General features: G+C 32.4%; 1 protein-coding gene across 1 annotated transcript in view; it reads right to left on the minus strand.

The window, feature by feature from the left end:
• The window catches only part of LOC140452294 (cytochrome P450 4C1-like), a 59,044-nt gene extending 50,378 nt beyond the window's left edge, over nucleotides 1-8,666 (minus strand). The window contains exon 1 of the mRNA XM_072546465.1: nucleotides 8,487-8,666. The gene's annotated coding sequence lies outside the window, so the exon portion shown is untranslated. The remainder of the gene's footprint in view (nucleotides 1-8,486) is intronic.
• Between the last annotated feature and the right edge of the window lie 7,927 nt (nucleotides 8,667-16,593).

The following is a 16,593-nucleotide window of genomic DNA, read 5'->3' on the forward strand; positions in this document are numbered from 1 at the left end:
GATCACTTTCATAAGACATCCCAAAATAAGAATCAAGAGGTCGCCTAGGCGAAAAGACTTTAAATAAAAAAAAAAAGATTTTAAACTTTTATTATTATTAGAATTAAAATTGTAATAAATAATTTTTTCGGTCAGTAAAATTTTCTCTATTTTTAAACAATTAAACAATTTAAACCTAAAGAATAAACGTAAAATTACTGATTTTCAAGTTCAAACCTATTTCTATCATTTCCCGGTAAGTATTTGGGCTTATTTTATTTTTAAAGATTGTTTTTTAATCATTAATGAAGCGCTTATAACAGGATAAGCGCTCGGGCCGCGTCGTGTATAATAGAGAGAAACAATCATTTTATAAGGCCGAATTTAGATAAATTTAATTTTGCAATTAAGTAAAATCCATTAAATATATCTGCAAATAAGTAACAAAGAGTAGAGATGTGCGGTTTTTGGCACACACTATCAAGTTTGCCAGTATATGAGCTATATTGAGATCATTTTTTCCTCATTATTCAACCAAGCAAATATAACAGTGCACTGTTATACATTTGAAGATGCAACTGGAAGCCGTCAACGAGTCAGAAGCATCACTCCATACTTGGAATTGGTTATTACACTTCGAACGCTTCATCCAAGAAATTTCAACGTAGAAAGCAAGGCGAAGAATTTCCTTATTATTCAGATGTGCATTTTAGTAATTCTCTTGTTGCTGATGAATTTTAGTGGACCAATATCATTTCATTAACTTCAAACTTCCAAGGTGTAGTGTGCTCATATTTAGTGCTGTATATCAACAATTTGCTTCAAAACGATAATCATTGGTACATAATAGTCACCGAAGCAGTTGTTGCTGAACCTTCAACTCAGACACGGTCATTGTTTGCGATTGTTATTTCGGCATGTCTTGCATCGAATCCAAAAACAAGCACAAGTATGATATATTAGGTTTTACAACGAATTTGTGTCAGGTCAAGGAATACCAATGCAGAGCTTAATGAGTCAATACATAGCCAATGCTTTAATTTTAATCAAAAAAGACATTAATTACGTCATGGGCAAAGATTTGTTAGTCAAGTTAGGAACAGCATCGTGACGGTTTTAATCGACAATTGGAACGTAAAATGTAATAACCTAATGTAACCCATAATACAAAAAAATGCACGATAAGCTAATGAAACTAACTGACGACAAAACGGGAGTTGCATTGCTAAACGGTCTTTCGGCCAAAGAGTTCAGTCAAAATAACAGTATTCCTGTCGACGAATGGGATGATTTAATTTTATTACCGCCGATATTTTGTTATTTAGTTTTACGAAAAAAGAGCTCAACATATAAATGACAATTTGTTGAGTATAAGCACAATTTTAACAGCAAATAACAAGGATATAAATGTATGACTTGAAATTAATAAATAAAAAAATTGTTAGTGCATTTTATTCCTTCAAATCTGTTTACTGTGTAATAAACGAAGTCATGTGACTAGTTTACCACTGCATAATGCACAATGCACAATTTACAACTAAAGGTTATCTAAGTCTTTTGATTCCAAATCGGTGTAGTTGTTAAAATCACTAAAAGATTTTATTGCTCATTATCGAACGCAAGTTTCTCAAATAATAGTTAGAGTTCCTGTCGGCAAAAAAGTTCATGATCGATACTACCTTCAAACTTTGGGTATCGCTTATTAGGCCGAGTCTGACACGGTTTTTCTCCGCGACTTTTTTTGGTTTTGGAACGTTTTCCCCCTAATTTTCCCGAAAAATTTCACCTGTCAAATAGGAAAATCGATTAACATGTTCCGTCAGACAATGTTTTTTTTTTATTAAATAGCTTATTTTTTTTTTAATTAATAATTAAAAATTATAAGAAAAACACAAGTATAAAGTTGTCATGTAGGTCATTCAACGCGTCTGACGACTCAAATATGTTAGGAAAACTATTGTGACGAAATTTATAGATAATTTGATAATTTATCATGATACTTTTATTAACAGCAGCAAAAACAACTTTTCATATTGTCTGAGAGAACTTGTTTTCTGATTTTTCTGTCTGACAGGTAAATTGTTTCAAGAAAATTAGAGGAAAAACGTCCGAGAACAAAAAAAAAGTTGGAGAGCGAATAATAATTATATTTTGAAAAATTTTGGCATAAGGGTTAGTGCTCTAAAGGTATTAATTAAACTTAAACATCTAATGTTAATAGGTCACTGTCCGTGATTTTATCCTTCATACCATAAAGGCATAACCTCAGGTCGGTAAAAAGAAAAATTATACCGCAGAAAAGTGCAAAAATTTTGCAGCATAGGTCCGCGATTTTATTGCTTATGCTATTAAAACTACACACTGCTTATAGCTAGAATAAATACTTTGTATCATGGCATAACGATTCGAAAAGTCTATACTGGTGGCATGAGTCGTACATTTGTTAAAAATTTGAGTGAATTTCCACGATTTTTCTTTTTCTTCCGGTACGAGCCCTCAACCAGTACCCATCCATAATAATTGTTAGCGTTTAAGTCGTTGGGCACATCCAAGTAAGTATTGCTCCAAATGTTACCTATACGAGTATAGGACGTTCTTAGGTAATGCTGCTGTAATTCTCGCTGGCAAGGTGGCAACATGCCACTATCAAAGTTAAAATATTTTTTTCTAAATTTGTCTGTAATTTTAACCGCCCCTTAATTATTAATAGTATTATTGATTGTAGACGCATAGACACAGTATGACGTACTTACCTCTGTAATTAGTAGTGCGCCGGAGAATTTTTTTGCAGTTACAAAGCACTAATCATAGTAGTACCAAAAAGTAACTAACGTTAGTTATATATGTATATACACATATGTCCAAAAGTTTGGAATATTGGAATATTTCATCTTTTTATTGATTTTTATATATAAACTCTTCTGAATAGTTAAACATCATTTTGTTTCAATTCCCAACAATACTAAATAAATCTCAAAACCAGATAAACGATATGCGAAAAAAATATTTATTTTCTTGGAGTGAAAAACTTACAATGTACAACTTACATTTAAAAATAAATTACAATAGAAAAAAATTTTTAATAAAACTAATAATAAGTATTTTCTCCATTGGCCTGTATGCAAGCGTGTGGGCGATTTTGCATGCTGCCGATTAACTGGTCGAGCTGGGCTTGCGGAATTCTCTCCCATTCTTTACGAGCAGCATCTTTAAGTTCTCGAAGTGTAATATGGGGATTGTTTCGCTTCTTGATGCGTGTTTTGAGAATGTCCCAAGCATGTTCAATAATGTTCATGTCGGGGGAATTCTAGGACCACTGTAATGTAGATATTCCTTCTTCTTCAAGAAAATTTTGTACTGCTGATGTTCGATGAGGAGGTGCGTTGTCATCAATAAACACAAATTCATCACCTACTGCGCCTCGGAATAGGCGTACGACAGGATTTAAAACTTCCTTGATGTATACAGCACCAGTGACTCTTTTCTCCAGAACCAGCAGTGACATCCGCGTAGCACTCATAATACCACCCCAAACCATAATACTGCCACCTTCAAATGGGACACGTGGTTTAGCTGTTTCTAGTGGGGCTTGTCGTCCTGGGGCCCTCCAAATGAGTGTTCTTCGCGAATCAGATACCAAGTTAATTTTTGACTCATGAGAGAACATCACGTTATTCCAGTTAGGATCATGATGCACCATTTATCTAGCGCATTGCACCCTTATTTTTTTGTGTTGGTAGGTTAGTTTAGGAACACGTAGCGGTCTTCTACGATACAAATTTACTACATTTAGTCTGCGTGTTATTGTTTTCCGTGAAATATTCAGTCCTTGAAGACTAGAAATTTCTCTCGATATATCACTTGTAGATTCCAGACGATTTCTACGAGCTATAAATGTTATTTGCCGGTCTTGTGCTGCTGTTGTACATCGATTTCTACCACTTCTGGGACGATACTTGACGTCATTTGTATCTTGGAATTTTTTTTTAATTTTCGATACAGCACTCTAAGTAACATCAGCAATATTCGCGATATAACTTTGACTAAAGTCCTGTTGTAACAAAGAAATTACTCTGGATCTGTCAAAATGAGATATCACGTTTTTTGGCATTTTTAAACGGCTCAATTCAAATTTAAACAAAGACTGAAATAATGTGTAAATACGCTAATCAGTTGAATGTAATCAAAATCATACAAAAATGATTCAAATTTTTTATCATTTTCATTTAAAAACCCTCTAGAATGAATATCCACAACAGTTTTAAAACCACCATAGGCGTAGATATATTATTTGTACGTATTCCAAACTTTTGGACATGTGTGTAATACTTAAATATTTCAAATTTATTCAAACGATATTGTTATTAACAGTTTAATTGTTTAAATGATTGTATCTCCTAAAGTGTTAGAGATATTTAATTTTGCCAAAATTGTTCCTTTTAAAAATATGAACAAAATGGCGTTTGTAAAACTTAAATCCGATTACTAGAACCGGAGTTATAATAAATTTCGTAAAAAGCAATTGTAATATAGGCATTCGATGGGGCTTTTTCCAGAATAACTTAGCTTTCATACGTGCAATTAAATTTCAAAAACCCTTAATTTTAAAGGTATTTGTTTTAGCTTTTAAAAAAACTTTGACGCGAAACTTTTGTGACACGAGTTTTCCGATGCGGAACATTCGCAGGCGGAGCGGTAGCGGACAAGGTTTTCCCACATTAGCGCGAAAGCCGATGTGACTTTTCGCCATGTAAATATGAACAAATTATACTTTTAGTCGTTTATTCGTAGCTTACGAACACATAATGACTCTGTTTGATGAAGAAGAAGCTCTTCTTTATTGTTACTTGCCGAAACTTAAAAAAACAGGTGAGTAATAGGTATTTTTTCGACACTGTGTATTGTATGTAATATACAGGGTGTTCCATTTAAAAACTAATAGGAAATCGATAGAGAATCCTAAAACATCTACCCAGGAAAGCGGTTCTCATTCCTACTATTATCTACAATAAAATGCTGCAGTTAAGCCATTTTCCAATCCAGTGGAAATATGCTCATATTATAGTGATTGGAAAAAAAGGTAAATTGCCTACAGAACCTTCTTTCTATCGCCCGATAAGCTTGTTACCCTTGATGTACAAGATATTTAAAAGGCTTCTGCTAAATAGAATAACCGAAACTGCACCACTCGAGAATATAATTCCCTAACATCTAACTACCATCAATTTGATTTCCGTCAAAAATATTCAACAATCTAACAGTGTCATAGAATAATAAATAAAATCAAGAAAAGTTTGAAAGAAAAGACTATGTATGGTTCAGTATTTCTCGATATTTAGCAGGCTTTTGATAAAGTCTAGCACAACGGTCTGCTACATAAATTAAAATCTTTTCTGCCTAGTAATATGTACTTTAAGGTCGTGGCATATTATCGTGCACGTTGCTTTTCCAGCACATAGCGTTTAGTTTCCGAAAAATATAATTTAAATGGTTTTAAATATGAACAACGCACACTGTCCGGAACATAGCGTTTCAGGCACTTAACGTTTCCGTTCAGTATATTTGAAAACAATATTTTACCGATGCCGACGGCTACGTAACGAGCCGTAACCGGTTGGTAAGGATAATGTGAATTAGATGTCCGTCGTTTTCCCATTGTTTATTTAGGTATTTGTTTGATTTTGATACAGAGTATTTAAAAAAATAATTTTCAAAGCTATTTTGTCATTTATGCATGTGTTTTTATTGCTTTGTGACAATTAATCACGGAAGTGATAAACAATTAGGACTTTTGTACGGAAGTGATACCTCTTCTTTTTAAAAATACTTTTTGGTTTAATATGTATGGCTTCGTTAAATGTAGTATTTTGTTTTTTAACTGAAGGTGAAATTAAATTTAAAACATATTTAAACTGAATCCTATTCATTCTAAAATAATTGTTAAACCTAATAATTATTATTAAATTCCTAATTGTTTATCACTTCCGTGATTAATTGTCACAAAACAATAAAAATACATGCATAAATGACAAAATAGCCTCGAAAATTATTTTTTTAAATACTCTGTATCAAAATCAAACAAAGACCTTAATAAACAACTAGGGGAAAACGACGGACATCTAATTAACATTATCCTTACAAACCGGTTACGACTCGTTACGTAGCCGTCGACATCAGTAAAATATTGTTTTCGAATAAACTGAACGGAAACGTTAAGTGTCTGAAACGCTATGTTCCGGACAGTGTGCGTTGTTCATATTTAAAACCATTTAAATTATATTTTTCGGAAACGCTATGTGCTGGAAACGCAACGTGCACGATAATATGCCACGACCTTTATTCTGAAGTCGTATATTAACGAACGTTCGTTCCAAGTAAAAATCAATAATGATTTCTCAACCTATCACTTAATTCAATCCGGAGTTCCTTACGAAAGTGTCCTCGGTCCCTAATATTAACTGCTGATATACCTATTACAGATGACGTTACTGTGGCGACTATTGCCGATGAGACAGCCGTTTTAGTTTCAAACAAAGACCCAGACATAGCATCTGGAAAGCTGTAAAATGTCTTACATACATTAGAGAATTGGTTAACAAAATGGAAAATTAAAGTCAATATCGAAAAATCAGCCCAGATCACATTTAAAACAAGAAGATGTACTTGTTCACAAGTTGTCTAAATAATGGCCCCATTACTGCTAGAGACGTTGTAAAATATCTTGCGTTGCATTAGAACCGAAAGCTCACCTGGGAGCAAAACATTAACGCCAGAAAAACTCAGCACCATATAAAATTAAAACAAATGAATTAGTTACTCGGCATAAAGTCACAACTGTCATTGGAGAACAAAATACTGCTTTACAAAGTCACACTTAAACCAATATGGACTTGCGGCGTAGAACTCTGGGGCTGTAACAAACCTTAAAAAACAAAAATTTTGCAGACCATCTAATCAAAAACACTGCGTATGATAGCTAACGCCCCTTTAACGACAAGGCCAAAATTCGTAATTCAACGCACCACAGCCAAATTATCAGTGAATTATATCAGCCACCAATGGAGGAACGAAGACTAAAGAGGATTTGGCCAGAAGACCTGGTTACATAGGTGAAAATGGAGAACTGTCGCTGGACTGTACCTAAATTAAGTCAATATTGGCATCATATTTACTAATTACTTGATGTACTGTTTATGAGTAGATTGTAAATATGCATATGCAAAGATAAAAATAGTCATCATTTTTAATGACATAATAATAAAAAAAAAAAATTCAACACCTTTTCCAATAATTATGTCTACGAAAACTTTTGGAAGAAGCAGAAGGAGAAGAAGAAGAAGGAAGTTGGAAGCCTTCGAAATGTGGACCTTGCGAAGAATGTTCCGCATACCGTGGACACATAGGGTGAGAAACGAGAAAGTCCTAAGAAGAGCAAATACTGAGAGAGAATTGCTCAGCTTGATCAAGGCACGAAAGATTGGATACCTGGGCCACATCCTGAGAGGGGAAAAATACGCAATCCCTCAACTAATTATCCAAGGAAAGATTGAGGGCAAGAGAGGAGTAGGTCGCAAACAAATGTCGTGGCTGCGAAATATAAAGAACTGGACAGGCGTAACTAACACTGGCGAACTTTTGCATGCCGCAAAAGACTGACGTCTGACCTTAAGATAATTCGCCAACGCACTATAGGTGCACGGCACCATAAGAAGAAGAACGAAAATTTTTACCGAACCTTATGTCATTAAAAATGATGACTATTTTTATCTTTATTAATATGTTCCTTTTTGATTTATGCGGAATAAAATCGCGGACCGAAGCTGAAAAATTTCCGCAACTGTTGCAAGGTAAAATTTTTCGTTTTCCCGACCTGCAGTTATGCCTTTCTTTTGCAAGTTCCTTATCGTGAAAACTAACAATCTTTCAATTGGTATAAAGGATAAAATCACGGACACTGACCTATTAATATTACGTCTTTAGGTCATAGTTAACACCCTTAGGGCACTAGCAGTTCTTATGCCAAAATTATTAAAAATATAATCAATACCCCTATATCGATTCGTGAAAAGGCATAAAATCGTGTCAGCAAAAGCGATTTTCTTTACAAAAGGAAATTTAATTTTCACGCTAATGCCCCCAGAAAACGCTATAATTTTCACATATTTTACTAGTCCTTGATTTCATCTTTCAGTACTCTCAAATGCATGAGAGATAAAATCGTGGTTGAACTTCGTTGGAGATCCGACGGTCTACTATTTTTGCCGATGGGCAGGGCACTCTAACTGTAAAAGCAATATTCATATTGCTTACAATAAATTTTAAAAGAAATAAAAACATACTATTCAAAGAATAGTAACTGAACATACATCCGGTTTTTACGAATTTATTTATGCTATAGTTTGAAGTTTTAAAAGTCATAATAAATGGGAAATATAATATAGACTGTACTTAATTTGTTTTTAATTAAAGAATTTATTATACGCTTAAAAATTAATTTTGATACATACCTGATATTTGCATAAAAATAGTATTATCCCAAACAACAATATTCCAAATTATTTCTTTAGTACACAAAAAATAATTTCATTTAAAAATTTTAGTGATAATAAATAACACCTCAAATACTATTGTATCACTGTTAACAGCTTGAGGACAATTTGATAATTTTTAATAAAATTTTTCGGAATCAATCAGTTCAAATATTATGACCTTAATTATCTAATCTATAAGAAAAACAAATTGTCTCCGTTTAAAACATATTTTTAAAAGTAAACATTTTTTATACTTTAGACCACGTCAATAACCATTAACAACTATTTAAGATACATAAGTTCATTAACAAAACTTGAATTTTGAAATTGAAACCCAATTAATCTTTATTTCGTGATTCTTAATTCTTAAATTAAATTAGACGTTTTTTTATTTAATAATAAGCATATACGAGGCGTAGGCAAAAGCAACCCAAAAATACTAAATTCGGCTAATTAAAGAAACTCAACATATTAAGCAACCATCAAAATACACTTGAGACGTAGGATGGCGATTTAGGGCAGCAAAATGCAGCATGTAGAATATTGATATACACAAAAAGGTCAATGCTTATACATACATAATAAGCAGAAAATTTCGTAAGTTACTCCTCTCGTATTTTATCGTCACTGGTATAACTAGGAATTGAATACAAATTCCACTGAGATTATTCTACCATACTTACTTCACCTGTATTATTTTTCATTTTTCCACTAGCAGTTAAATCAACTTCATACATACCTCCACAGCGATACTTTTCCTAAGTGCTACAACTTATATTCTTCACCTAGTTCTTAATTCTCTTGTTCTTTTTACTTCGTCTCTTCTTTAGTTCCTCCTCGGAAATTTGAACCGAAAGTTTTCTTGCTTTATATTTTTTGTTATTTTATAACAGCTATTTTCATTATTAGGCCGAAGAGTATTTTCAGATATATAATAACAAAATGCTCTTTCTATTAACATTTATTGGATCAAGAACGATTTGGCCAACCCACTACTAGCGCAATGAAAGTCCAATATTACCCCGCACCTCTTTACATTTTCCTAAAAAGCTTGCATGCTCAAACGTTACAGGTCAATACCAGCGATAAAAATTAGAAGAACAGTAAGTAAACAGTAAACTAAGTACATAAAATCTAATACAAAAAGAAGGGTTGTTATATTTTCTACAAAATACAATACCAATATACAGTGTGTTCAATTAAAAAAATGAGAAAATTTTGTATTTTAAAATAGAAATCACACTGTATATTGTAAAGCTCTTTTTAAAGACATTAAATTTTTTATCAATAACACTACACTAGAAAATCTTTGACATTATTTACACTTTCATTACTATTAGGAATTCTAATCCACAGTCCTTTAAATATTACTGTTTTGCTCAATAAAAGTGTAAATATTTTAAAAATTAATATTTTTAGGCCTATAAAACCTCATACAAACTCTTCATATTTTTAAAAAATATATTAAATAATGCATTCATATACCAGGCTATTTTAAAAACACAAAACTTCATTCTGTTGTTCTGACTGACCCTGTATAATCAAAAATATTTTTAAATTATAGATGTCTTTGTAATACATTGATTTTGTTTGAAACATTTTTTTACATACTTTATAGTTTAGTCATAATTGAAGAAAGGTTTGGCGCACCCTACAAACATATAATATATATATATATATATATATATATATATATATATATATATATATATATATATATATATATATATATATATATATATATACTGCCCGTCCAGAAATTAACTTAAAAATTCTAGGCTATCGTTAAAACTTTGATAATAAAATAATTGTCTTACCATCATTACCTTGGAAGAATCACACGTGTTTGTCTTGAAAATGTTCCGAACAGACCGACTGACATACAGGCATAATTGTCTCAAACAGCTTTTCGAAAAGATACACAAGAATCTTTTTAAAGTATTTGTTCTAGGTCCAAGTCTTGTTTTACCATTAGTGGATGTTTTCCCTTTCTTTGATTGCACTTATTTTCGGCGATATTTAGTTGAACCTACTATTTTAAATGTTTTACGATCCTCCAAACTTACTTCGTTTCACAATCCTTTTTATGTATACTTATCAGAAGGTACCTATGTATACACATTCATGTTATTATACTAAATCAGCAATAGATTTTAACACATACATAATTTAAAGGGATAATTTCAGTCAATGTGAAACCTATTCATTCAAAACATGGTCGTGATCCAATTTTGCGGCGTAGACAGGATACCGCGTTACGCAGGTTAGATGATAAAATAGTATGTTGTAGATTTTTTAAACAGTGTCCATCCCATTAATGCAAAACTACTAGATTAGATACGGACGTTTAATATATAATAATTACTGTTTTTATATATTTTCTGCTACAAATACGCTGTTTATGCAGAGATGTATTGTAAATACATGAAAAAGTTGAAAAAATTGCGTAATGATGCAGTATTTCTTAAATCTTCAGAAACATAGTAACTTTAATTAGATTCACGTTTTAAAAAATTAAATTGTGTCTGGTTTTTTCTTCTATTGCACTATCTGAAATATGTTTAATAAATTATTACCATGCTTTATGCCACAGTGTTTTCCATTACATACATCATTATCGTCTTGAACAGTGATTTTTGCACCAGATTTATCTTATGACGGTTCATGTATAAATTATAATTTAGCTTTTAATGTTACAGCTCATGAAATATTAATAATAGTAATAGTAAATAGTAAAATGGTAACATGTGGGACTTGTTTTTAGTTCTTCTATTAGCCGTAGCCCCTGCAAATGCGCGACACTCTCTGCTGTTCGCAGCACAGAAACCTAGAGAGTATCAGGATTATGTACGTACCGTGAAACAAAAACTGATTCCTGGTAGTAGGTATAAAATAAACAACCATGAAAAAGGTGAATAATAATTAATGTTTAGGATCGCTGCCTGGATATCGCCGACGCTGGACGGACAGGCTGATTAACGTTTTAACGTTTGGCATTTGTTTCGTCAGGTAGCTCTAGGATATAATGTGTATATACGTGTATATATATGTATATATATATATATATATACATATATGTATATATATATATATATATATATATATATATATATATATATGAAAGTAAAATATTGCATTTTATTTCAATTCGAATTACACCATTGTTCTACACGTGTTTTAAGTCATTTAACTCCTTATCAGGAACACTTGTAGAAGTTCAAACTGAAACGAAATTCAATCTAGTATTTGGCCACTATAATTAAAAGATATCGAAATAGTTTCAACAGTATTAAAACCTACCCAGGCGCTGATATTGAATCTGACCACAATCCTTTAGTGGGCGTGTATAGAACTAAGTTAAAGAAAATACGCGGAAAAACTGTAAAAAAACATGACATGAGAAAACTGAAATGTAGCGAAGTAAAAGAAATAGTCAGCAAAACATTAAATAGAAAATTTAAAGAAATCGATAATACAACGGAAAGCACAGAAGATAAGATAGAATCCCTTAAGAAAACAATAGACGACATTAAAGACAATTTTATGAATAACGAAGAAGGTAAGAATAAGACATGGATGACGACAGAGATTCTGCAACTAATGGAAGAAAGAAGGAAAAACAAGAACGATAACTCCATGTATAAAACATTACAGCGAGAGATACAGAGAAAGATCAGAGAAGCCAAACAGAAGAACTGGAGAAAAAATGCCAAGAAATCGAAATTCTCCAAAGTAAATACGACGACTTCAACGTGCATAAGAAAGAAGGAGAAATTACAGGTAAATGTAAAAACAGAAGAATAAGTAAACTTGTTAATGACAATGGAGAGATAATCGTGGACAAAGAGAGTATCAATGATACCTGGAAAAATTACATAAGAAATTTATTTTTTGATGAGAGAGAGAACCAGCCCCCAATACCTACGGAAACAGGACCACCTATACTAGTGGCAGAAATAAGAGCAACCATAATATCACTAAAAGAAGGTAGAGCTCCAGGACCAGACGGAGTACAATCTGAATTTCTTAAACTTCTTGATGATGAATCTTTAAGAGTACTATGTAAAATCTTCAATAATATCTATGACACAGGCAATATCCCAAAAGATTGGCTACTTTCAGAATTTATTACCTTACCAAAGAAACAGGGAGCAAAAAAGTGCGGAGAATATAGGCTAATAAGTCTAATGAGCCATACATTAAAACTTTTTCTTAAAATTATACCTCGTAGAATATACAAGCTATGCGAAGAGAGAATTCATGAAGGGCGTAGGTACAAGAGATGCACTGTTTAGTCTACAAGTATTATTTCAAACATGCAGAGATATGACTTGCGATATTTACACCTGCTTTGTGGACTACCAAAAAGCATTTGATACAGTTCAACACCAAAAAATGATGGATATTCTAACAAAAGCCCAAATGGATGATAAAGATCGGCGTAAAAGAATTTATACTGGAACCAATCAGCCACAATAAGAACGAATTTTGGAGGTGAACCAACGGAAATGATCCAGATTCTACGAGGCGTTAGACAAGGTTGTATACTTTCACCTATATTATTTAATCTATATTCAGAGGAAATATTTAGTGAAGCCTTGGAAAAATGTGAACATGGAATACTTCTAAATGGAGAACGCCTAAACAACATCCGTTATGCAGACGACACCGTTATTTTTGCAGACAGTTTGAACAGTTTACAGCAACTGATAAACAAAGTAAATGAAGTAAGTGAAAGATTTGGACTTCAAGTAAATATAACAAAAACTAAATTTATGATCATCAGCAAAAATAAAGTTAGAGACGCTCAACTACTTATCAATAATACACCAGTGGACCGAGTAAAACAGTATAACTATCTTGGAACAACAGTAAATGAACAATGGGATCACTCACAGGAAATAAAATGTAGAATAGAGAAGACTAGGAGTGCATTCAATAACATGGCCAAACTCTTTAAAAGCCACAATCTTAATCTGGAGATAAAAGTAAGGCTCCTACGATGTTATATCTTCTCAATATTGTATTACGGAGTTGAATCCTGGACACTAACCGAAGCAATGGAGAAAAAACTTGAAGCCTTCGAGATGTGGCTATACAGGCGAATTCTAAGGATATCATGGACAGACAAGATAACCAACGAGACCGTATTACGAAGAGTGGGCAAAGAAAGAGAGGTGATGTATACCATTAAAAGGAGAAAGTTGGAATATCTCGGACATATAATGAGAAACAGCGCTAAATACAGATTACTGAAGGTAATCCTACAGGGTAAAGTATTCGGAAAGCGAGGAATTGGGAGAAGGAGAATATCATGGTTAAAGAACCTGAGGAAATGGTTCTCTACAACAACAACGAATCTATTTAAAGCATCAGTCAATATAATAATTATAGCCAGAATGATTACCAATATTCGGAACGAATAGGCACTGAAAGAAGAAGAAGAATAATTAAAATAACAGCCTGGTACGCTAGCAGCGGCATCTATATGAGGTGACAAGAAGTCGGGAGACCTCTGTTTGATAGCAAATTAGGTCTCCAGATTTCTTGATAATTCATACATATATATATATATATATATATATATATATATATATATATATATATATATATATATGTATGAATTATCAAGAAATCTGGAGATATATATATATATATATATATATATATATATATATATATATATATATATATATATATATATATATATATATATATATATATATATATATATTAAGGCAATTTAACCCAATTCACCTAGTCCGAAAATGCTTTCTAAGGGAGCTAGTGCTTCTCTGAAGCCTCTTTGAAGCCTGAGCCTTGAGTTAGTTTTTTCTTAAATACCTTCAGTACGCTTCTATTTAAAAAACGAAAACTCGTACGATTATTTATCCCTCAGAGTTGAATCGATTTCATAAATTGCCAATTTCTAGTACCAATCATAGGCATTGTTTTCGGTAGGTCAGCGGTTATTTTAACGAGTAACTTTTTTGCCTTTTTCTTCTAAGCATTGATGATACTAGATTATTAAATTTTCAGGTATTCTAGTAGTAAAAGGTACTCTTTTAGCTACGTTTTTCTGTGTCAAATTGTCTGTTCTCAAAGTTTATCTGTTTTTTACTGTGTACTGTCTCAAAGTTTTTTACTGTGTAACATTTAAATTTAACGATTTCATATCAACGAAAATGGTTTTTTCTAATGGGAAATACACTAATATGCTTTAGTATATGGCGAAATGAGGTGTAATGCTCGAGTAGCACAACGTAGATAGCCTGACAAACTTACCAATTAAGAGAAAGGTTTAGTGGTCCAAAAAAAAAAAATAATGAAAGGGAACATGATTATGTAACAGCAGCACATAAAGATGTTATGTTAACAGAAGTTGAGAAAATTCTAGAAATTAGCATTCGAAGACTATCTGCTATGTATCTCACAATTTTAAAAATTTTCGTAGGTAATATCTTACACAACGAAAATTTATGTCCTTTTCATTTTACAGAGATTTAAGTACTGCTACAAGGAGATTTTCCTGCTCGTGAAAAATTCGCTAGATGGTTACAAAATCAGAAAAAACAAATTGATCATTTTTTCAGGTACATTTTGTTTTCGATCAAGCTACATTCACAAAAAATGTATGTTGGCTACAATCCCCACGATGTTAACCTTGTGTAAAAGTGTCTCCTTTTAACAGATTTTAATAAAAAGTCGTCTATTTTGGTTTACGAATCTTTTTAACATTCCGTATATGCATTTCGCACCAACGTAACATTCCATATACGTTTTTGGCACCTCGCCGCCTATTGGTTGAAACATTGCCGCTTGCTGCAAAGAACCAATAGAAAAGTCCTAGGTGCCAAATACATATACGGAATGTTTAGATGCGACCTGTAGATACTAGAAATTCGCAATTAATGAAATCCATTCAACTCTGGATGAAAAATAAATATATATAAAATAATCGTACCAGTTTTCCCTACTCTCGATCCATTCGTTTCTAGTCATCATAATATGTTTATTGTAAGCAGGTTTAAATTAAAAACTGCATAAAAAATAACTATAAATACTATAAAATACTAATAAAAAAACTAACAAAATATAGACATTACATGAGAAGTTAAAAATTAAAAGAATATCTATCATAAGGTCCATTCGCTCAGCTCGGGCATATTTTGACAGTTTCGTAGCTAGAAACCAACAAAACAAAAGTTTCTATCACACAGTATTAACAGCTTAAATAAAATTTTATTACAGACATCTTTCATTGTAAAAGAAGAATTGTTATATATCGCGGAAGTGCATATTAAACCCATAAAATTTTGGGTAGTATATGTTTAAAAAATATATTTCAGTTGGTATAATTTAACATAATATTTCATATAACAATAAAACAATGAAAACTTCCACAGATTTATTATAAACTCTTATCACTACACCTGTTTCGGCTGATTGCCTTTTTCAAGTGATTTATTTTTCGCATGCGTTTACAATTTATAGTCTTTAATGAAATAGGTTGAGGAGGGGAGAACTTTTTGTCTCAAGTTGGTCATTCAGAATTATATTTGTGTTTTTAATTTGTTAATTTCCATAGATTGTAACAAGATAGCTTAAGGCCTTTATTTTGAATGTAAAGAATTTTTAATTCGCCATTAAAAGAATGATTATGCTATAGAAGGTTTATTATTAAGAAGATTAGGTATAGAAGTGCGTATGTAGAATCTGTTTTTCTTTTATTGAAAGCCGTTTTATGTTCTGCTATTCGTTTATTAAAATTTCTACCAGTTTGACCGATGTAAGTTTTTAGGCAGTCGCCACATTTAAGTTTGTATACACCACTGTGTAGGTGATAAAATGCGTTAGGCTTTCACGGCCATCGTCTAACTTATTAAACAGCTTGTTCGGGCTGTTAGGCCGTTGTCTTCTGAGATTAGTTCTCGACGTTTCGCTAACACTAGGGGTTGGCATCTTCTGGAGATGTTACTGCTTCGCTTGTAAGCTGAAACTGACGCCGCGTTGTACAGCGGAGGTCATATTTTCTACTTGCCTCCCCTTCACTGATTTCGGCGTGAGGGGGCGTGCCGTTGGA

The sequence above is a fragment of the Diabrotica undecimpunctata genome, chromosome 1, assembly GCF_040954645.1.
Source record: "Diabrotica undecimpunctata isolate CICGRU chromosome 1, icDiaUnde3, whole genome shotgun sequence".
Taxonomy (NCBI): Eukaryota; Metazoa; Arthropoda; class Insecta; order Coleoptera; family Chrysomelidae; genus Diabrotica; species Diabrotica undecimpunctata.